This window comes from Emydura macquarii, unplaced genomic scaffold, assembly GCF_026122565.2.
Source record: "Emydura macquarii macquarii isolate MOO-44397 ecotype Brisbane River unplaced genomic scaffold, CSIRO-AGI_Emac_v2 contig_295, whole genome shotgun sequence".
NCBI lineage: Eukaryota > Metazoa > Chordata > Testudines > Chelidae > Emydura > Emydura macquarii.
This window is the reverse complement of record NW_027130432.1, coordinates 7,436,828-7,458,259: the sequence shown is the minus strand read 5'-3', so window position 1 is coordinate 7,458,259 and position 21,432 is coordinate 7,436,828. Positions and strand designations below refer to the sequence as shown.

The window sequence follows — 21,432 nt, the reverse complement described above, 5'->3', positions numbered from 1 at the left end:
TGTATCATATATATGTGTAAATCTGGGTGTCTTGAGCAAATTCTGAGGTGATCACTTCCTGTCTACCTATTTCCATCTTCCTTTTTAATGGGGTATGTGGGATTTTTCTTCATTTCCTTTCTCCAAACGATCAAATATTTTGCTTTGTATTGGCATACAGCCAATATACTTTGTCCAGCAAGCGAGTTATATTTAATTGGCACCTTGGCATATACTGTCAGATGTGATTAGCAACTCTAGATGTTTTCATTTTATTTGCCCAATCTGAGACACCTATAAGGGTCCTGATGCTTCAGAAGGTGGTTGCTCAGCAATTTCTCAAAATGAGGCACTGTAACATGCCTTATGTTGGACACCCAAAAATGGCACCTAAAATTACCAGTACCTTCTGAAAATCTTGGCCCAAGACCTAAAATAGATTAATAAATAGAACTAATAAAAATTCCTAAATAAATATTTAGTTATAAATAAATAAACAGAACTAATCTTAGACCAACCACTCCCTTCACTCTTTATCTGGGCTAGACCGTTTTCAACTTTGTGAAATGGAAATGCAGATGTTTCATATTCTAAAAAATTACCTTAAAATTGTGGATTGCTCTTTTAAAGTTCTTCTGAGTGGATAGAATCTCTCCAAGGACACAGGGAATATACTGTATTTTATACATGGTATAATGTGTGTATATTGTATTTAATATGCAATAGTGACAAATGTAATATACAATTTCAGGTCTAAGTTGTAAATTTTCTGATTTTTTTTAACAGTTTCAAAATTTATTTATTATCCTTTGGATTGTTACACTTGAAGCACAATGTGAAAAATCAGACACATCCCCTTAAAGGTCAATAAAAAAGTCAACAGAATAATCACTAATACCAACAGTGTAACTAAAACATTAAACAATGTTAAATGAAAATACATAGTCAAGATCTTCAGAATGCTTAAAAGGGTGTATCCGTGACCCAGTCCAACAATCCTAAAAGCCTGAGTCAAAAGCAGTGTGTGTCTCATACATGGAGAGGAAATGTGCTAAGTGTTTAAGACCATATTTCACTCTTCCTTATACTCAAGGAATATTGAAGCAGTTCAATTTGCCCCTTTCTTTGAACTAAGAAGTCCAGATTTTCCCCATTTAGAATCTGTTTAAACAAGAGTCAGGGTGAGGGAGGGGAATAACATGAGGAGGAGATCCGGGCATCACAAGTGTTACACTTATGAAATAAACAGCAGGATCTTATTCAGGGGACAAGGCAGTATGCTGCGTTTATTATGAATACAGAAAATATTTGAAAAAGCAATTGTCTAAAACACACACAAACACACACACAGTTCTGCAGGAGAGATATAATTACCAGCTTCTGTGTTGCTCGAGCTCAATCAGTGGCCAGGTGACTGAGACACAAGGATGGAGCCAGGCTTTGTCGGTCGCGACATGATGCTCCTTGGGGTTTGTAGAATGAGCCCAAAGTCCAGGTTTCTTCTCCCTATTTTTATACTTATCCATCCCCATTCAAGTCTATGGATTTTGTCACATCAGATAGTCTCCTTGTTTCATGTAATCGTCAATTACGTTTGATATTGCAAGTGTGACAGCTTTCCCATTATTCTTTCATTCCTGTTTCACACTTTGTCTTGTTCCTGTCCTTGGGTGTTTACTCCCCTGTTTTCTGGGGTTAACTTGATCTTCGGCCATCTGGGTTGTAAAAGTTCTTTAAACAAAAGCATCTTCTCTCCCTCCTGCCCTTGGAGGCTGAGAACCATTACCTCAGCAATTACTTCCTTGCCATCTTATATCAGCAGACTCAGACTGAATTCATTCTGCATTCATACTTACTAAAAATCTTTACATTCTTATCCCATTACATTGGTACATTCTTATACTTATTTACTAACATAATAACATCCTTATACCTACACCAATTCTATTAATACCAATTTTACTAAAAGGAAATAAAAGAAATCTTATTTTCTCTCTTATTGCCCCATGATTTACACATCCACCACATTCCTGGTATGCATTGGCACTTTACTTCACTTGTAAATTATCACAATTAGATTTCAGGATGTCCCCAAACATTCATACATAGATCTTCACAAACAGGGCCCCAATGTGTCATAAATGTTAAATCACAAAATGTTTAGGCAGGATGTTTCCACTCATATGTTCAAGCAGTCAATTATCATAATGGAGTCTGGGGTGGCATGAACAAACAATCAATGTGTCAGGAACATCCCTATCTATAATGCCTAGTTTTATTCTCTCAGTGTGAGGATTAACCCTAAAGCTTCAAATACGTATCTCTGGCCTGGGCCGGCTCTGGTTCAGGCCTACATCACAGTGCTGGGGACCACACAAGGATCTTAACTCAAACTCCTCCTATCTCATCCATTTGTAAATGGGTATAAGTGTAAATTGCCCTGACAGGAGTCTGCAAGAATCCACATAGCTTACAGCTAATGCTGCCCACAGCCAAAATGGAGTAAAGAGAAGAGAAAAAGGGGTGGAGACGGTGAGTCAGTTCGAGGGACTGAGTTCCTGAGTGCAGCCTTTCTAAAACTAGAGCCAAAGGCATTGCAAGGTCCTAAGTACATAATAGAAGTGCTGGTGTTTTCTTGGTGATGGATCAGAGTGTAAGAAGTTTTCCTCTTCCCGTTTTTTCACTCCCCAAGCAGGAACTTGGAAACAATAGAAGTCCTGGTGCTCAGGGAATGCAACGACTCAATGGGACTAAACTCAGTGTAGGCCTTAACTTGCACTAAAGGGAAGGGAAGGAGGCAGAGGTTTGGGTTTGGCATGAAAGAGGTACTGCAGTCTCTTTAAGGGTGGCTAAGCGCAATATTCTGGGGGAGCTCCCACTGGAATGGGTGGCTCAGAACTGCCTCCATCTCATAGCTTTGGCTGGATGTCACAGTTCAGGCCTAAATAATGACAAAAGCTCCTTTTGCTTTCATGTTACAAAGTACCTTCTGAATTTTTTAGAGATTGAGTCATGGACGTATTATTATGGAGATGATTTTGCATTTAATGAGATGATGATAATAATTTTCAGTTTAATCTATTTCTTCTTCACGATAAAGTGCAGAAGAAGCCATTCATTCTACGGGAGACTCTCCATGTATAGTACCTGCACCCACTCACGCACCCTCATAAATGGTTCCCTGAAATAAAAGGAATTCTCAGTGATCATTTATGTGTTTTGGGGAGATTTAAGTGGGAATATAAATCTGCATCTGCTTTTTGATTTACAAATGCATTTTATTCCATAAAGAATTAATGTGGCCAAACATGAAAAGTACACCTCTGTTTCTTCTGAGCTATATTCAATCCCCTCTGTCAGATTGTTTCTCTCCACCACTCCCTTCACTTGCTCCATGATTGCTAAATAAGGGTAGTTTTAGTGCTGCCAGAAAAGAATATTCACTAACAGTTCTGACATCCCAAAGCCCTAGAGTCATATTTCAGGCCTGGATGGCACTTAAAGGCCCATAATCTTTTGCTGAATGGGTTTTGCAATACGCAAGCTGAGGCAAATTATTCAGTTTAAGGACCTGAGCTTCTCCGGGAATTCAGGTCTGGAACATGGTGCACGCCATTGTTTTTAATTATTTATTTATTTATAAAATGTTTGAGCAGGAAAATCTACAGGGATGAAACATTTCACATATCATTAGTTCATGGCAACTGTGGTATTATGGGATTGCACAAGAAAAAGCAGCCAGTGCTCTACTATGGCTTTCAAGTCCAAATGTGGTGAGCAGAATTTACAAAAAATATATAAATACCAACAAACAAACAAAAAAACCCTGAAAACTTAAAGGAGAGTGAAGAGGGGCAGAAGCTGACAAAAAGTGATTTATTTAAAAAAAAATCTACAGTTTTCTGCTCAAAACTCTTTGATTGGCTTGACATCTAAAACATTTCTTGAGGAAGACAAATATTAGGACCTGACTGGACTTGCTCAAAAGAGATGGAGGGTAGCAAGGCAAATTTTAAAATTGTCCATGACAGGAAAATTGTGTTATCATATCTGCCAATCCTATCAGATCACCCAGGCTTAGCAGGGTCAGGCTAACAATTTACATTATTATTAATAGAAGATCCCCAACGCAAGTAGTTTTCGTGGTTCCTTTCGTAGCTCTATGCTCTCTGTATTGAAGCAGTAACACAGCATAGCATTTGAACACCATACTATGGAAGTTTCTCCTTCCAGATGAGATATAAAACTAAGTCCTGACTACGGTTAGCTGGAAAATTAGAATTTTGTTTTATAAAAAATTTTGGCGTTGCAATATTTGTTTTCATTCTGTATCAGAACAAAACTGAAACCTTCCAATTTTTTTTCTTGAAAAAACACATGCGTGCAAAAGAGACTCACCCCAGAATAGTCAAGTGGTTAGGGCAGTCACCTTGAATGTGGAAGACCGGTTTTCAAAACCCTGCTCTGCCTCATTTGATGTAGGGATTTGAACCTGCGTCTTCCCGTATTCCAGGGGAGTGGGCTAATCACTGGAGTGTGACTCTCCTGGGGTGAGTCTCTTCATTGAGAAACTTTTCTATCTAATTTCCATTTTTTGTTGAAGTCTTAAAAACAATCTCCAGGACGTTCTTAATAATTTCTCTTCCCATTTTTTTGTTCTAGTCCTAACTATATTTATATAATTTATGCAATCATTAAATATCCTGCATTTTTCATGGGTGAGTGGGCGTGGATGCATGTGTACAGCAGTGGTGAAGTGTTAGTCCCAGTGTCCTGTCCTGTCCAAATTCTAATTTGGATAATGGGGACACATTCTCAAGTGGAGTAAATTGGCACAGCTCTCTTGATCTCAATGGAGTTCTACCAGGAATCTAGCCCTAAATTTCCTGTGTAGCTTCAATGGGATACAATATTCTGCTCTACTAGGGATGTTGTGCAATGGTAAAGAGCTACTGCATTCCACCCAAAAGGTGAGGGTGTTTCAGAGGTGGATTAGTAAAGCACTTCTGTGCATCTCATTTTGAAAGGTCCCAGTGAAATTAGATAAACTTACATATACTTTTCAATGTAATCATATACAAGATAAATATGGAAGTAAAATTGCAAATCAAGTACTGGAAGGCAACAAAAACTACATACAAATTCTTCCCTTGCTCAGCTTCCATTGACTTTAATGGGAGATGAATGAGCCTAAGGGCCAAATTCTGGCCATAAAGCAGAAGAGATTCTTTAATGTTTTCAACAGTCTTTGGAGAAAAGATTGACTCCTAAAATCAACATGGAGAGAAGAGGATGGATGAAAAAGTGTATTCAAATGACAACACTCAGCCATATTGGATGAGATCCTCAGCTGATGTAAATATATATAGCTCCATTAGTGGCATTGGAATAATTTTTATAGTAGGTGTAGTGAGAGCCATTGAACAAATTCTAAACCCTGCATATGATGAAAACCACTTCAAACCAGGCGGTGCTGCCGCACCCCCCAGCATCCATCATTCCAGTGCCCCTGAGCTCCACTGAAGTTGATGAAGTTAAGCCGATTTGCACCAGCTCAGGATCTGGCTCAGAATTCACATTCATTTAACATGCATTTGCCTTAGCCTAGAAGTCTTGTTGTGTTCAGTCACGTTGTGTACATCTATTTCCTACACTTAATTGTTTCCTGGTTTCCAGGAATTACCCAAAACTGAAAAAAGGGAGCATCCTTTTTTAATAAACCCTTTCTAATTTATTACTCTTATTCTCATTGCCGCATCTAATCAACAGTGTCTTTTTCCCCCCTAATATTGCTGACTATGTGCACTGTATTCCACCAGCCTACCCAGGGACAGACTTCTTGGAACGCTCTACTGCTATTTTTTGGCAATGCCAATGTAGTTTAACTTCAGCAACCTGGAAGGCCATTTCTGCCAACAGTTTAAAGGCACCACTTTCATCGAACATGAAATGTTTAAATTAGTATGGCTTTCTACCCCCTGGTAAGAAAGGGTTGGCAGCATCCACCTTGGAGGCCTGATGCTCTACTCAGTTTTCCTAACATCACAGATTCTAGGCCACGGCAAACATGATGCAGGGGGTTCCCTTTGGAGCTTGTCGGAGTCACTTCTTAACGGGCCTGCTGTTGTGAAACAAGAAGTGCATCACTCCCTAATTACCATGCAACCTACCTCTGCAGCAGTTCTCTCTACCTCTGGCAACCTGAGGAGAGAGAAACAGGGACACAGTTCAAACAGTGCCCTCTTCAACCTGCTCTTCTTTAAAAAAATTTTTTTTAAATGAAGGGTATTTATTTCTTTAAAGAGTGCCATTTCTTTTGCTATTTCATTATCACTTTGGCTGAATTTAATACTTCATTTAGATGAGGGGCTAGTAGCACTGGTCAGAGCAAACCAGGACTTAACCTAGTAAATACAGGAAAGGTATGTGTTTGCCCTCACAGCTCGGCAAAGGCCTCAGCCATGACCACCATGCAACCCTAGGCATAGCGGGGCTTCTTCTCAACTGACCCTGCCAGTCATACTGAATTGTGTAGTAGTTTGGAGATACAAGCAAATGTCCACAAAGCACCAATCAATGGAAATGAACACTGTGACCATCTGAGTTGTTTGCTAGGCACCCACAGCATGCTCAGTATGTTTCAGACAAATGGACACCCTTCCTGTCCTGGAGATCTTACACTCTAAGGGCCACAATTAATCAGGAATAGTCATGGGCTTGTGTTGGGTATGGAGAGGAATTGTGACACCAGCAAAGCGCAGGCAGTGCACGTGGAGATGCAGACTGCTCCCCTCAGGGCCCATCCTGTTCTGTGGGCTGCTGTGGAGAAGGAGGCTTCCTGTTTTCAGTGTGAGAAGGAAGCAGTCCCTGTCTTTCCCTGAGCCCAAGGACTGTGGTTGTGACTGGTTCTTTCCTGGAGTGTAGGGAAGTAGGGTGTGGAAGCCTCACCTGACAGTAGACATGAAACAACAAGTGATACCATCAAACAAGCAAGAGAGCAATAGGGTGAGTGGCGCCAAGGATGACCATAATCAGGTCACCTACCTACCTAGATCACCCTTGTTTTTAAGTGGAAGACTGACTGACCAGCTCAGTCAATCCAGATGTCACCAGTGTAAGGAGGTAGGTAAGTCTTAGGCCCTGGTTCTGCAATTAAATCAGGCTTTGTGCAGAGGGAGCAGTCGATTCCCATGCAACGAATTGCAAGAATGCACGAGTTAGCCAGGCTCAGGCTATTTGGGACTTGTGAGTTCATGTGGACCCTTTATGTATCGCCCACCTTAGAGCTTGTCTTCCCTTACTTCCAGACATTCCACTCTGCTCAGATGAACTGCGCTGGCAAAGTACACACAACAGGACATCTAACTAATCTCCTTATGCTTTAGAATAGCTACAGTTGGTGGCACTGGTTTAAAAATAAAATTGTGTCTTTCAGGGGTTGTGCTGTCTCCATAAAAACTCAATATGTGTATTATTGTATGTATTATTCTTGGCATTTTGGAATGGGCTACTGCCTCAAGGAATATTTTATATGTTTTTATACTGTGGAGCAATATTATTTTCCCTGTATTTGTATTGGCCTGAATTGATCGAAGATAGCTAATGCTTGGATTTTGTTCACATTTCTGGTGGAATTGATTTTTATTGTATTGTGCACAAAGCCTTGGAAAATAAAGAGTTTGGTAAGAGAAATCAATCATTTGCTTGCTTTTGGCATCCCAAATTAGGAACACAATGTTATAGGGCTTTGAAATGGTTTAGTCCCAAAGGCATAACATTTCTGCAACAGAGTGTGTTGCCAGTGCTATAAGTAAGAAATGAATTGGACCCCAATCCTACAATGAGCACCACATGTGCACCCCTGCACCCATCAGAGTCGATAGGATAGAGCTTATTGCAGGACTATGGCCTTATGGGCAGTGTAAAGTGCTTGCTGCTACCCTCTCTTTTTCAAGACTGCCCATCAGCATATTGGCTAATCTGTATCACAGTTCATATCCTGACACTGTCAACATGAAGCATGGTCCTAAGTCACAAAAACTTTGGGAAGTGAGACTGATGATGGCTTTTAGCCCTTTCCTCCCCCCGCCCTCCCAGGAGGCACTTCAAAATAAAAGACAGAGGTTGGGAATTGTTTGAGAAAATCTGAGAGCCTGTTACAGGGAAGGAGGATCCTGAGGGACAAGTTCACATAGCTTGCTGAAGGTAGATTACACAGAGGAAAGGGATGGTTCCGCATGGCCTACTACCATGAAAATCCTTTAACAGATTTGTGCAGACATCTGACCCAGGCTGATTAACTTGCATTAGAGGTTCCTAAGAACGTTGCATATGTTTGCTTTTTGCATAGAAACTCCAAAAGCAAGGTGAGTTTCAATGGTTTGAGGCTATAAATAATAATACCTAGCTGTTTTACACAGGGCTTCTCATCTATAGCTTACAAAGCACTTTAAAAAGGAAGGTAAATCTCATTATCTTCATTTTACAGATGGGGAAACTGAGACACAGGGAAGTGAAGTGACTTGCTCAAGTTCACCCAGTAGGCCAGCGGCAGAGCCAAGGACGGAACCCAGGTCTCCTGAATCCCAATCCAATGATGCAGCCACAAACTACACTGCATCCAATAAAGGCACATCATAGGGTTCCAATGAGGTATTTGTCACAGCAAGGGTAAGTTAGACTGTGATGTCACTGGAATCCAGGGAGATGGGGAGAGTCTAGCTAAGTCTTAGATTTGTGGGTTTCTGGTTTGTGTTTGAGCTCTTTGATGGATCACCCAAAGAGTTAGGAAGAAAAAGATTATAACCATCCACAAAGCACCTCTTTCATTCAGAAGACCTATCTTTTTTGGTAACATTTGACTCAACAAAGATTTGATATTGGGATTTAACAAAAATTTTGTGCCTGTGAAATTTCTTAATCAAATGATTTAATAATAATAGCAATAATAATAATACCCACTGTCCCACCCCAGGAAATTAGCTAGCTTTTGGACTTTCACAGACATTTGAGAGATTATTGCAAGGTACCAAAATGTCAAAACAAAAAAGGAAATTTGCCTGCACTAAGACTTTTCTTAGAGCCAGAGCCTCCTCCCCGTCACATGAAACAATGCCTTTCCCTGATAGAGAGGCTCTTCCGGAATTGCCTGTGAGTTCTGAGGTTGCTGGCATGAGTATTCAAAATCGCCAGATTTCTGCCTTATTGAAGACAATGAATTCTATGCTGAACTCCCTGAACTCCAAGTTTGATCAGCTGCTGAAGAAAGTGAAAACTATAGAAACCCAAACACAATATATGGAGCAGAAGCTTGAAAATTTGAAGGAGGAAGTACAGGCCCAAGCCAGTAAGACAGAACGGTTGAGAGAGGTAAGTTCTGTTCTTTTCAAAGAAAACATATAATAAATGACTGTAGATTCTTCCTTTCTTAAAAATGAAATATTATTACGTTTTAAAGTAGGAAATGCATTGCTAAGCTAAATTTGTTAACTCTATAACTACCTTTCCAGATAGTTGAAGAAAATATACACGTATGCATTAGTACAAATATGCTTTCTGTCTTAGCCACTGCTCCAAAATTCACTGAAGTAAATTAAAAGCTCCCATTAACTTCAGTGGACTTTGGAGCAGGCTTTTGGTGCCTTTCTTGTTAATGAAAATATGTCATGCTTAAATGATTAGAAACAAAACTAGAGATGTTAGAAAATCTAAATTGAAAGTGAAATTGTGAAATTGAAAGTGAAAGAGAAAAGCAAGAAAGAAGATGTGGGTGTATCTCTCTCTCCCGCTAGAACCAGGGAATTAGTGATGGCTACCACAGATGATCCAGGTGACTTCCAAGCAGACCATGATTAAAAGGATATTATTGGAGAAGATATAAAAGTTCAAGTATATACTTTAATAAGAATGTCTGTCTTTAGCATAGTGTACATATATTTCCTAATGTTAAGTTCTACTCAGTATACATCTGAAAAGAGTCCTCCCATCTGCTAATACAGAGATCATTAAATCTTGTGAAGTTAACTTTTTTCAAATTATACTGTCTCCAACAGGGAGTTAATCCATTATTCTGTAAGCTAAGCTCATGTAAGCATCCAGCTAAGATGTGTGTTTGTTCTGGTTTTGTTTTTGCTGGCAGTGTAGTACTAAGGAAACACTTCCTTCAGATTTGATGCGTCACAATTATATGAGCTATTTCCCTAGATATAGTACAATTGATTGAATGGAGTGAGATCTAACTTCAATGCAAAATTAATTCTCCCTAGGTTTTACCTTAGAAAAGAGTTGCTATCTTTCATTCCCAAAGCATGTCTATCAGTACTGGGAACACTTCCAACAACTTCTTGAGTAGATAGTATCCGTTCTGTGAAGTCTAGACAGTGTCCAATATGAGAGTGAACCTGCAGAGGTCCCTCAAACTGTTCTGAATATGTTTTAGAAAACAATTCCATCTTTGAAATCATTGCTCCAAAGTCTCCATACATTTTGTCAGGCAGTTGTTCATTTGTATGTTTTCATGCTGCAAGAGATTGTCTAATTTGTAATGTGTCTGATTTTTAAATGTAATAATTTTGTCAGATGTTTAATGTGTTTGGAAGCCATTTATATGCAGTGTTGCAGTATCTATGTTGGTCCCAAGATACCAACTTGAGTGAGGTAATATCTTTCATTGGGCCAACCTCTCATTGAGAGAGACAAGCTTTCAAGCTTACTCAGAACTTTTCTTCATATATGAGAAATGTACTCAGAATTCCACAGTTAGAGTGATAAACTTGTAAAAAGTGTTCATCCACAGGTGATATGGCGCTTTTGTCTTTTATCACTTTGCTGTGTGAGTTCATTTGAGAGCATAATGATTATCTGATTTCACCCACATAGTTGTTACTGGGTCATTTAGTGTGCTGGATGAGGTACACCACATGTTGTGATAGACATGTCTAGGACCCATGGCTCTTGAAAGGTGTATGGGGGGAGAGGGTGTAGATCATCTTAGCAGCGGAAATACATCTACAGGTTTTGCATCTGTTGTTCTGGCAGGGTCTGGTGCTGCTTGGAGCTGGTGTGTCCTGGTCTGTGGGGAGCTTGCTTTTGATGATGAGCTGTTTGAGGGCCAAAAGAGGGGTTTCAGGAAAGATTTATTTCAGGATGTGGTCCCATTGAGTATGGCATGTTTAATGATATGCTGTATGGGTACCAGTGTGGGGTGGTAGATGACAGTTAGAGGTAGGCAGTCGGAGGGGGGTTTATTTTTGCATTGAAGCATGTTCTCTCAGGGTATTTTGGTGACCTATTCCATGATGCAATCTACTTCTCTGACGAAGTGTCCTTGTTTGAAGGGGGTTTTAGGGTGTTAAGATGTATATTTTGGACTTTCTCCTTGGAGCATATTCTGTGTTATCTGAGTGCCTGGCTATAGATAACAGTTTTCTTGTTGTATTTGGGGTGGATACTGGATCTGTGAAAGTAATTGTGATGATCCATGGGTTTCTTGTATATAGTTGTCAGTACGGTTCCATTACTGAAGTTGATAGTGGTGTCCAGAAAGTTGATACTAGAGTGGGAGTGTTCTAGAGAGAGTTTAATGGATGGGTGGTGGTTACTGACATTGTAGTAGAAATCTGAGAGAGGCTAGGTTGTCGGTCCAAAGGATGAAAATATTGTTGATGTATCTCAGATATATTATTTGTTTTGTGTTGGATTTGTCCAGAAATTCTTCTTCAGGGTGGCCCATGAAGAGGTTGGCGTATTGGGGAGCTACCCTAGTACCCATGGCTGTTCCCATGGCTTGTACAAAGGATTTGTTGTTAAATATAAAATTGCAATGGGTGGGGATGAAATGGCTGAGTGATGTAGTGTCATGTAGTGTCTATGTGGTTGGTCCCTCAGATATCTACCCCAAACATATCGCCAAGCTCATCCATTTCATTTCATCTTGAATGATCCCTTTAAATATGTGTTAACTATTTCTGCTAAACAATCTATTTCATGTTGTATTTATCTGTGATGCTTGGAGTATGTTTCCCATCTCTTAAGAAGAGCTCTGTGTAAGCTCAAAAATTTCTCTCTCTCACAAACAGAAGTTGGTCAATAAAAGATATTACCCTACCCACCTTGTCCAGCCAATTGTTAAACTTTTGGATCATAGTGCATGTAAATGTATTAGGAGAAGCTTCCAACCCCCCCTCTCACCCCATTTTTAGCTAACTAAATATATTAATAAAAGCAACAACGAGTTGCATGTGTAACCCAGTGCCGTGATTTTTGTCAAAGGTCCACCCTGTGCCCCATCCACAGGGAATAGGAGTTGCCATAGTCCCCAGTTACAGAGTCTTGGCTCTTCAGCTCCGGCTGTGTTCATGCTTTTAGTTCTAGATGTTTCTGATTCATCCACTGGTGTGTCAGCCAAGATGGTGGCCATCACACATGCATGTGGGAAATTAACCTTACACAACTCAGATCTACTATATAATCTGAGTGTAATTACTAATTGAGTAGCTAATATGCTATTATAATCTAAAATTCTAATTCTTTATAGCATAAACAAAAGATAATACAACTTTAATGAACAGTTTGATTCACAGTTAAGTGGTTCTTGGTGTTCTATAGTGTGATTAGATTCTTGTACAGTAATGATATAGCCTAGGGTCAGTTTATTCAATTTATGACCCAGTTTAACAGATAAGTAGGATCCTATATTGAAGTCTCCTCCCCGATTATTAAGTTTTGATTAGTTAATATTTTGGGGCGATAAGAAAGAAAAAGTGCACATGAAAGAGTTCTGAAGAGATTACAGTAAGCATGAGACCAAACCTCAAGTAGACTATGCTGTCATTGGAACCCACAGAGATACAGATCCTATTGAGTCTGAACCTTTATCTCATTGCGCAGAGGGACGGAAATATACATTACTATGGAGACTCAACAATTGCTAGGACCAAAATTCTCTTTGGAAGGTCTGTGGTTGTAGTGACCTCTTGATTTCTTTGTAAGGTATGGGAATGTGGATCCACCTAAATTTTCATTTTTTCAGGCTTTGCAGGCCTCAGATTGACTTCTTGCAATATGGTTAGGTCCACTTTTTGCACTGTTTAGAAATAAGAGAATTATTTTCTTTTCACTGGGCTGTTCAGTCCATGTGTATTCTATAAGATAAGCTTTTTCCCCCAAGAAGTTAGATTTTATCAAATAGATATTTTAGTTTTGAGGGTTAGTTTTAGGCTTGGCAGTATGTCGGGTGGAGAGTCTGTGTACCTGAGGGATCGGATGGCCAGAAATGCTAATGTCCTCCACTAAAAATCATGTTCCATAGCATAGATCTACAGTGATTCCATGGTAAACCATCACTGTGTGTGCATGGCATTAACTTTCTCGGTTTATGTATTTGTGTGGGCAGGAGCACCTGTTATTTTGTCTCACAAGCCAGAAAAAAAATGAAGGGATTTAATAAAAAAAAACCCAAAACAACCGTGGTGCTTTGTTCTCTTAGTGACACATAAGTTTTCTAAATGCCTGATTACTTCTTTACATTCTACCATGCTAAGTAGAAAGATGCAATATTTATATCTACATCATAGCATTAGGTTGGCATTGTCAATTGTGGATGGGTTTATTTTTCACAGATTCATAGACTCTATGGTCAGAAGAGACCAATATGATCATCTAGTCTGACCTCCTGCACAACACAGGCCACAGAACCTCACCCATCCACTCCTGTAATAGATCCCGACCTGTGACTGAGTTATTAAAGTCCCCAAACCATAGTTTAAAGACTTTAAGGTACAGAAAATCCACCAGCAATTGAGCTGTGCCCCATGCTACAGAGGAAGGCAAAAAACCTCTGTAGCCTTTGCCAATCTGCCCTGGGGGAAAATTCCTTTCTGACCCCTAATATGGCAGTCAGTTAAACCCTGAGCATGTGGGCAAGACTCACCAGCCAGACACCCAAGAAAGAATTCTCTATGATAACTCAGAACCAACCCCATCTAACATCCCTTCACAGGCCATTGGTATATCTACCACCAGTAGTCAAAGATCAGTCAATTGCCAAATGAGGCTGTCCCATCCTACCCTCCTCCATAAATTTATCAAGCTCTGTTTTGAAACCAGCTAGGTTTTTTGCCCCCACTACTCCCTTTGGAAGGCTATTTCAGAACTTCACTCCTCTGATGGTTAGAAACCTGCGTCTAATTTATAGTCTAAACTTTCTGTTGGCCAGTTTATGTCCATTAGTTCTTGTGTCCACATTGGCACTGAATTTAAATAATTCCTCTCCCTCTCTGGTATTTATCCCTCTGATGTATTTATAGAGAGCAATCATATCTCCCCTCAACCTTCTTTTGGTTAGACTAAACAAGCCAAGCTCTTTGAGTCTCTTCTCATAAGGCAGGTTTTCTATTCCGCGGATCATCCTAGTAGCCCTTCTCTGCATCTATTCTGGTTTGAATTCATCTTTCTTAAACATGAGGGACTGGAACTGCACACAGTATTCCAGATGAGGTCTCACCAGTGCCTTGTATAACGGTACTAACACCTCCCTATCTCTACTGGAAATACCTCGTCTGATGCATCCAAAGACTGCATTAGCTTTTTTCATGACCACATCACATTGGTGGCTCATAGTTAGCCTGTGATCAACCAGAACATCCAGGTCCTTCTCCTCCTCTGTCACCTCCAACTGATGTGCCCAGCTTATAGCAGAAATTCTTGTTATTAGTCCCTAAATGCATGATCTTGCACTTTCTACTATTAAATTTCATCCTATTTCTATTACTCAAGTTTACAAGGTCATCCAGATCTTCCTGTATGATATCCAGATCTTTCTCTGTATTGGCAATACCTCCCAACTTTGTGTCATTTGCAAACTTTATTAGCACATTCCCACTTTTTGTGCCAAGGTCAGTAATAAAAAGGTTAAATAAGATTGGTCCCAAGACTGATCCCTGAGGAACTCCACTAGTAATCTCCCTCCAGCCTGACAGTTCACCTTTCAGTCTGACCCGTTGTAGTCTCCCCTTTAACCAGTTCCTTAACCACCTTTCAATTTTCATATTAATCCCCATCTTTTCCAATTTAACTAATAATTCCCCATTGGAACCGTATCAAATGCCTTACTGAAATCTAAATAAATTAGATCCACTGCAGTCCCTTTGTCTAAAAAAGCTGTTATCTTCAAAAAAAAAAAAAAAAAAAAGGAGATCAGGTTGGTCTGGCATGATATACCTTTTGTAAAGCCATATTGTATTTTATCCCAATTACCTTAACTACCTTAACTACTTTCTCTTTCAAAAATTTTTCCAAGACCTTGCATACTACTGAGGTCAAACTAACAGGCCTGTGGTTACCCAGATCACGTTTTTTCCCTTTCTTAAAAATAGGAACAATGTTAGTAATTCTCCAGTCATACAGTGCAGCCCCTGAGTTTACAGATTCATTAAAAATTCCTGCTAATGGGCTTTCAATTTCATGTGCTAGTTCCTTTAATATTCTTGGATGAAGATTAGCCAGCCCCTCCTCCCCCCTCCTCCAATATAGTCCCATTAAGCTGTTCGAGTTTGGCTTCTATCTCGGATGTGGCAATTTCTACCTCCATATCCTCATTCCCGTTAGCCACCCTACCATTATCCCCAAGCTCATCATTAGCCTCATTAAAAACGAAGGCAAAATATTTGTTTAGATATTCGGCCATGCCTAGATTATTCTTAACCTCCACCCTATCCTCAGTGCTTAGTGGACCCACTTCTTCTTTCTTTGTTTTCTTCCTATTTATATGGCTATAGAACCTTTTCCTATTAATTTTAATTCCCTTTGCGAGGTCCAACTCTACTTGGCTTTTGGCCTTTTTCACTTTATCTCTACATGTTATGACCTCCAAGAGGTAGCTTTCCTTGCTGATCCCTCCCATCTTCCACTCCTTGTAGGCTTTCTGCTTTCTTTTAATCACCTCTCTGAGAAGCTTACTCGTCCAGCTTGGTCTACAACTCTTGCCCATGAATTCTTTCCCCATCCTTGAGCTGAAGGCTTCATACAGTTCCTGCAACTTTAACTTGAAGTAATTCCAAGACTCCTCCACCTTTAGATCCATGAGTTCTTCAGTCCAGTCCACTATCCCAGCTAATTCCCTTAATTTTTTAAAGTTATCCCTTTTGAAGTCAAAGACCTCAGTTACAGATCTATTTTTGTTTATACTTCCATTTAGTTTGAACTGAATTAGCTCATGGTCACTCAAACCAAAGTTGTCCCCCACAATCAGTTCTTCTATGAGGTCCTCAGTACTCACCAATGCCAAATTTAAAATGGCATCCCTTCTTGATGCTTCAGTAGCTATTTGTTAAAGGAATCTGTCAGCTCTCACATCCAGGAAAATCTGGGCCCTATTATTACTACTAGCACTTGTCCTCCAGTCTATATCTGGGAAGTTAAAGTCTCCCATAATTACACAGTTCCCAGTAGTATTTACTTCATTAAAAGCCTTAAAGAGATCTTGATCCATGTCCAAATCAGATCCCTGTGGTCTGTAGCACACACCAAGCACTATCCCAGGGGAAACTCTAGTAGTTTTCTTCCCCAATGTGATTTTACCCAGACTGACTCTGTCTTATCAATTCCATCACTTCTAATTTCTTTACAGCCTACCTCATCAATGATGTACATTGCTACTCCACCACCTTTGCCTTTATATCTGTCTTTCCTAAACAGAACATACCCTCCAGTACTTGTACACCAGTCGTAACTACTATTCCACCATGTTTCTGTTATCTCTATAATACCTGGTTTCACTTCCTCTACCAGTAGCTCTAGTTCCTCCATTTTGTTACCTAGGCTACTCACATTGGTATACAAACATCTTAAATTTTGCTGTTTGGCTTCGCTCATGTTCCTTACCTGATTTGGCACAGTTATTCTACTGCCAATATCGCCTATTAGACCGGTATCTACATGATCCTTTCTCTTAATGTCCATTCTGCTTCCCACTGCTGTGTCCTTTCTTGCTTCATTTCCCTCCCTCTCAATGCTAAAATCAGGTGTGGAGATTACCTGAGCATCTCCCCCAACTCCCTAGTTTAAAGCACTCTTAATCAGTTGTGTCAGCCTCCATCCTAGAAGTGCATTTCCCTCCCTATTTAGGTGAAGTCCATCCCAAGAGAACAGGTCTCTGTCCATGAATGCTTCCCAGTGACCATACATCCCAAAGCCTTCCTTATAGCACCACTGCCTGAGCCATCTGTTGATCATCAGAATCTTGTCATGCCTTTGTTGTTCTCCTCTAGGGGCGGACAGAAACTCCCTGAAGATCACCTGAGCCTCAGTTTCCTTAAGAATTTTCCCCAGCCTAGCATAGTCTCCTTTGATATGTTTCAGCGAGAATCTAGCTATTTCATTTGTACCCACATGGAGGACAATCAGTGGATTCTTTTCCACTCCCATTAGAATCCCCTTCAGCCTCAGGTCCACATCCCATATCTTAGCATCCGGCACACAGCACACACTTCTGTTCTCCGTATCAACTATGTTTACAGGCCTGTCTGTTCTTCTCAGCAGGGAGTCCCCAAATCATGACTTTTCCTGGTAATGGTATGATTCTTCGGCCTATCCCCTGTTCTTTCTGGCTGCAAGTCATCTTGTCTACTATTCTCCTTAGCAATCCTCTGCAACCGTTCCTGTATCCTCCTGAGCCTCTTATTTGGTGGTATCTCCATTGGCTCATCCACTCTTTATATAGGACTAGCTGCTCTTTTCTTCTTCCTTGCTCTCCCACCTTCAGCAACCACCTGCTGTGCCCCTTCTTCACTTTCCAACTCCGCAAACCTGTTTCTGAGCTCTTTTTCTCCTTCACTAGCCCATCTTTTCCTCTGCTGGGTTCTTGCAGTCACATACTTCCACTGGCCACTTTCCTCACCCAGCATTCTCTCCTCAGAGTTCTTTGGTCCTGCTTCCATCTGCAGGTCTAGTTTTTCTCTTCAGCCTCCTCATTCCTTTGCTCCATCATCTGCTCGAGCCCCCTTCTAAACTCAACCAGAGTTTCCACCTGCATCTCCAACCCTCAAATCTTCTCTTCCATCAGCTCTATGAGGCTGCACTTCATACAAATGAAGCTCTTTGGAGGTACCCCCTACAGGATCATTCCACATCCAGTCGTCTTCATTGTCTCTTCCATTGCTTGAGTGACTACCACTATCACTTCTGTATCTGTCATAGCCTTTCCCCCTAGTTCCTGTCTGTGAGAGACACAAAAACAAAAAAACCCATCAAAACAACCCCCAACGAGCACCCCAACAATACCAGAACACCACACACTCCCTCCCCAAACTCCCACTCCTATGTTTTCAGCTCTGTTTGCTGGCTCCTGTGCCGTTGCCTGATTGATTGGCTGCCTTCATAGGGCCTCTAATTAGGGAAGCCCCGACCCCTAAATAGGGTCAGGTGATCTCAATACACCTCCCAGTATCAGCTCCTGCAAACTGAAGGGGGGGGGAAACCCCAAACAAAACAAAACAAAGACAACAACTCCACACAACTCACCCACTGCCCCTAAGGCCCACTCAAACTCCCCTGTTTTCAGCTCTGTTTGCTGGCTCCTGTGGTGATCAATAATTAATCTATAAATATTTTATGTGTTGTTCTCTTACAGGGCAGGTTATCAGGACTGGTAACAAAAATGAAGCAGAGGATGTTGCCGTCAAAATGTCAAAGAAGCCTATGTGAAACTCGTCAATCAACTATAACGGCGGGCATTTGAATAAAAGCACCACGAAACTTCAATGATGAAAACTTTTCCAGAACCACCTCCAAAAAGTTGGAGCACTTTCCCTTTGGATGACATATAGTCCTTCTATTGGGATTGTAAAAGTAGTAACTCATGGCGCAAATAAAAAGAAACAGAAAATCATTACATTTTCTTCTACTTATTTGTTGTCCTAGTCTCCTTCCTGTGTCCTTCTAATGATTAATTAAACAAGTTACTTAGGTTCACTGTGCCTCAGTTTCTCCATTAGTAAAGTAGGTATAATGATGATAAACTGTTAATAGTGGTATTTTCAGACTGAACAAATATTTGTTAAAAATAACAGTTTTGAGATCCTCAAGTGCAAATGATTATTTTATAGTTGTTTTCTTTATTATGATCTAATATTTCAGATTCACAGTGTTCACTAAAACACTCTGCTTAAATAGTGCCATGCTATTAAGTCATAGACATAAAGTCTACATCCCATGAATATAGGACTTTACAACTCAAATGTGTCTGTCGCTCTGTCTGTCTCTCACGTACACACACACACGTACAATCAGCCAGCAAAAGAGAGAGCCAAATTATTTTATAAGCTACATTTCCTTTTAATGAATAGTAGCTCTTTCATAGTAGCTCTATGAATAATACCACTGAATCCGTTTTCATCTGGATTCTTTATAGCCAACAAAAGGGTTAACAGTCTGGGAGAGGATGAGCACTGCAAAGCACATTTTGCATATGAGATAAAGATCATATGAAAATTTACATGTTAATGGAACATTTAAGAAAAAATTGCTCTTTGTCAATTGATTGTATAAATATTTTATCTAGTGTAATATTAGAAGAAGGCAAGCGTGAAGTCATTCAGTATGAACACTTTTTTGAGGAGGAAATTAGGACATTATTGTTGAAGAAATAATATAAAATAGGGAGTTACAAGCACTTGATCTAAACTGTAAAAACCTTTCATGCACTCTGGCAGAAAGAGCAGATTAAATCCATAATGAAATGGGTAACTTTAGGCCTGCATAAATTTCCAAGCAGTCTCAGTTTCCCAGGAATCTCTCTCAGCTAGATTAATGGCCAGCAGCCTGCCACATAATGAAGTAGTTTGCCTTGGCAATGTGCTCATGAATTTATTATGGTGTCCACAAGTGTGCTATATGGCCTAGACATCTTTATAAATCCTGGATTTAGAGCTGCAGCGATGAGCCATTTCAGTCCTAATGGTGAGGTTGATTTATCACCATGGTCCCTCAGTCCACCCTCCTACCCCTCCCTGACAGTTATAAAAGGAAAATGCAGGTCATATCATTGATGGAAATGAAATGTGAAGGTAATTAGATAATGCCGAATGGATATGGAAAAGGGTGCACTGCTGAAATTTTAAATATGTTGGTAATTTTTTCCTTAGAGCAATTATATCAGGTTGATTTATTTTTACAGTTTATAATCACTTAACTACCTGTGGCTGATTTTTACCAGAGCTTGTGCCTTTGGAGACAAGAAGTAGAGCTTTTCACTCTGTGATTGTTTATTGTAAATTCATTTATCTCAAAATACCTAATTTATTATGCAATTTACACAAGTCACAGCTCATTGCTGATGGAGAATAATGATTAGCCATTTGGGTTCCTTGTAAACTCCTTTCTCTGTGGCTTTATAAAATAATCAACCGTCAAGGCTACTAGGATCTAAAGAAATTTGTCTGTTGGAACAAAAATCTGGATTTTTTTAAAAGGTATTGGAAAATAGTGCAATAATCAACAAAACAAATTGTCTGGAGATATTAAAATCCATGTGTGAGTGGTCCTTCAGTTAGTATGTTGGGTATTTACTACTTTAATTTGTTCTAGAGAGAGCTCAGGGCTTTTTAACACAGATTTGAACATCCCAAAGATAACAAAAGCTCTAAAGTTCTCAGCAAACCAAGGCTTCACAGCAACAAAACAAAGGCACTAACATACTGTATTAGCATATAATTAGCATCCCAAAAGAAGGCTGGGATTTTCAAAGGAGCCCGAGGGAGTTAATTGCTCAAATCCCATAGATTTTCAAAAGAAGTTGAGTACCTAACTCCCTTAGACACATTTAGAAAATATCAGGCCAAAACTCTGAATTGAAGCATACAATCAACTAACTAACCACAAGGTATGAGTGCTATGGAGTAGCATTTATAGTCCCATTTTCCCTCTCTTCTCTATCCACCTTGGATTTGATCACATTGATTGAAGTGCAGATATGGAAAGGAGTACATGATAGGGGTAGTAAACTCTGGATTTCAAATTAGCTCAGGCAGTCATGATGTATGGTTCTTGAAGGTAAAATGCAGCAGTATTGTAAGTAACAATATATGACTCTCATTAGGTCTTGTTTTGATGTTAACAAGTATCCAAAAGTTAAGGTGTTCATCTCAAGCCTTAATTGAAAGCTCACTTATGTCAGCAGGAGTCTTTCAATTTACTTCAGTAGGCTTTGGATCTGGATCCTGGACCTATTCAAACTATCCAGAGCTTTTGAGTCTGTTCTCACATTAGATTTGACACTTCTACGTCCCATCCTGGCATGAAATGCTGTGATAACAACTCATCTCATGGACTGGAGTTTTGGCAATTCCGGTGGTGACTGGCATCTGGAAGTGCAAAGGCAAAAATAGGGGAGAAGTTTTCTAAATATCTCAAAGAAGCTTAATCTTGGATTCTGGGGCAAAAGATGACAATGTTATT

General features: G+C 39.9%; 1 long non-coding RNA gene across 1 annotated transcript in view; it reads left to right on the top strand.

Moving 5' to 3' along the window:
* The window catches only part of LOC137155228 (uncharacterized), an 83,558-nt gene extending 64,688 nt beyond the window's left edge, over positions 1–18,870 (top strand). The window contains exons 2-3 of the long non-coding RNA XR_010920389.1: positions 8,468–8,649; positions 18,608–18,870. This is a non-coding gene — a long non-coding RNA (uncharacterized lncRNA). The remainder of the gene's footprint in view (positions 1–8,467; positions 8,650–18,607) is intronic.
* Positions 18,871–21,432: the final 2,562 nt, after the last annotated feature.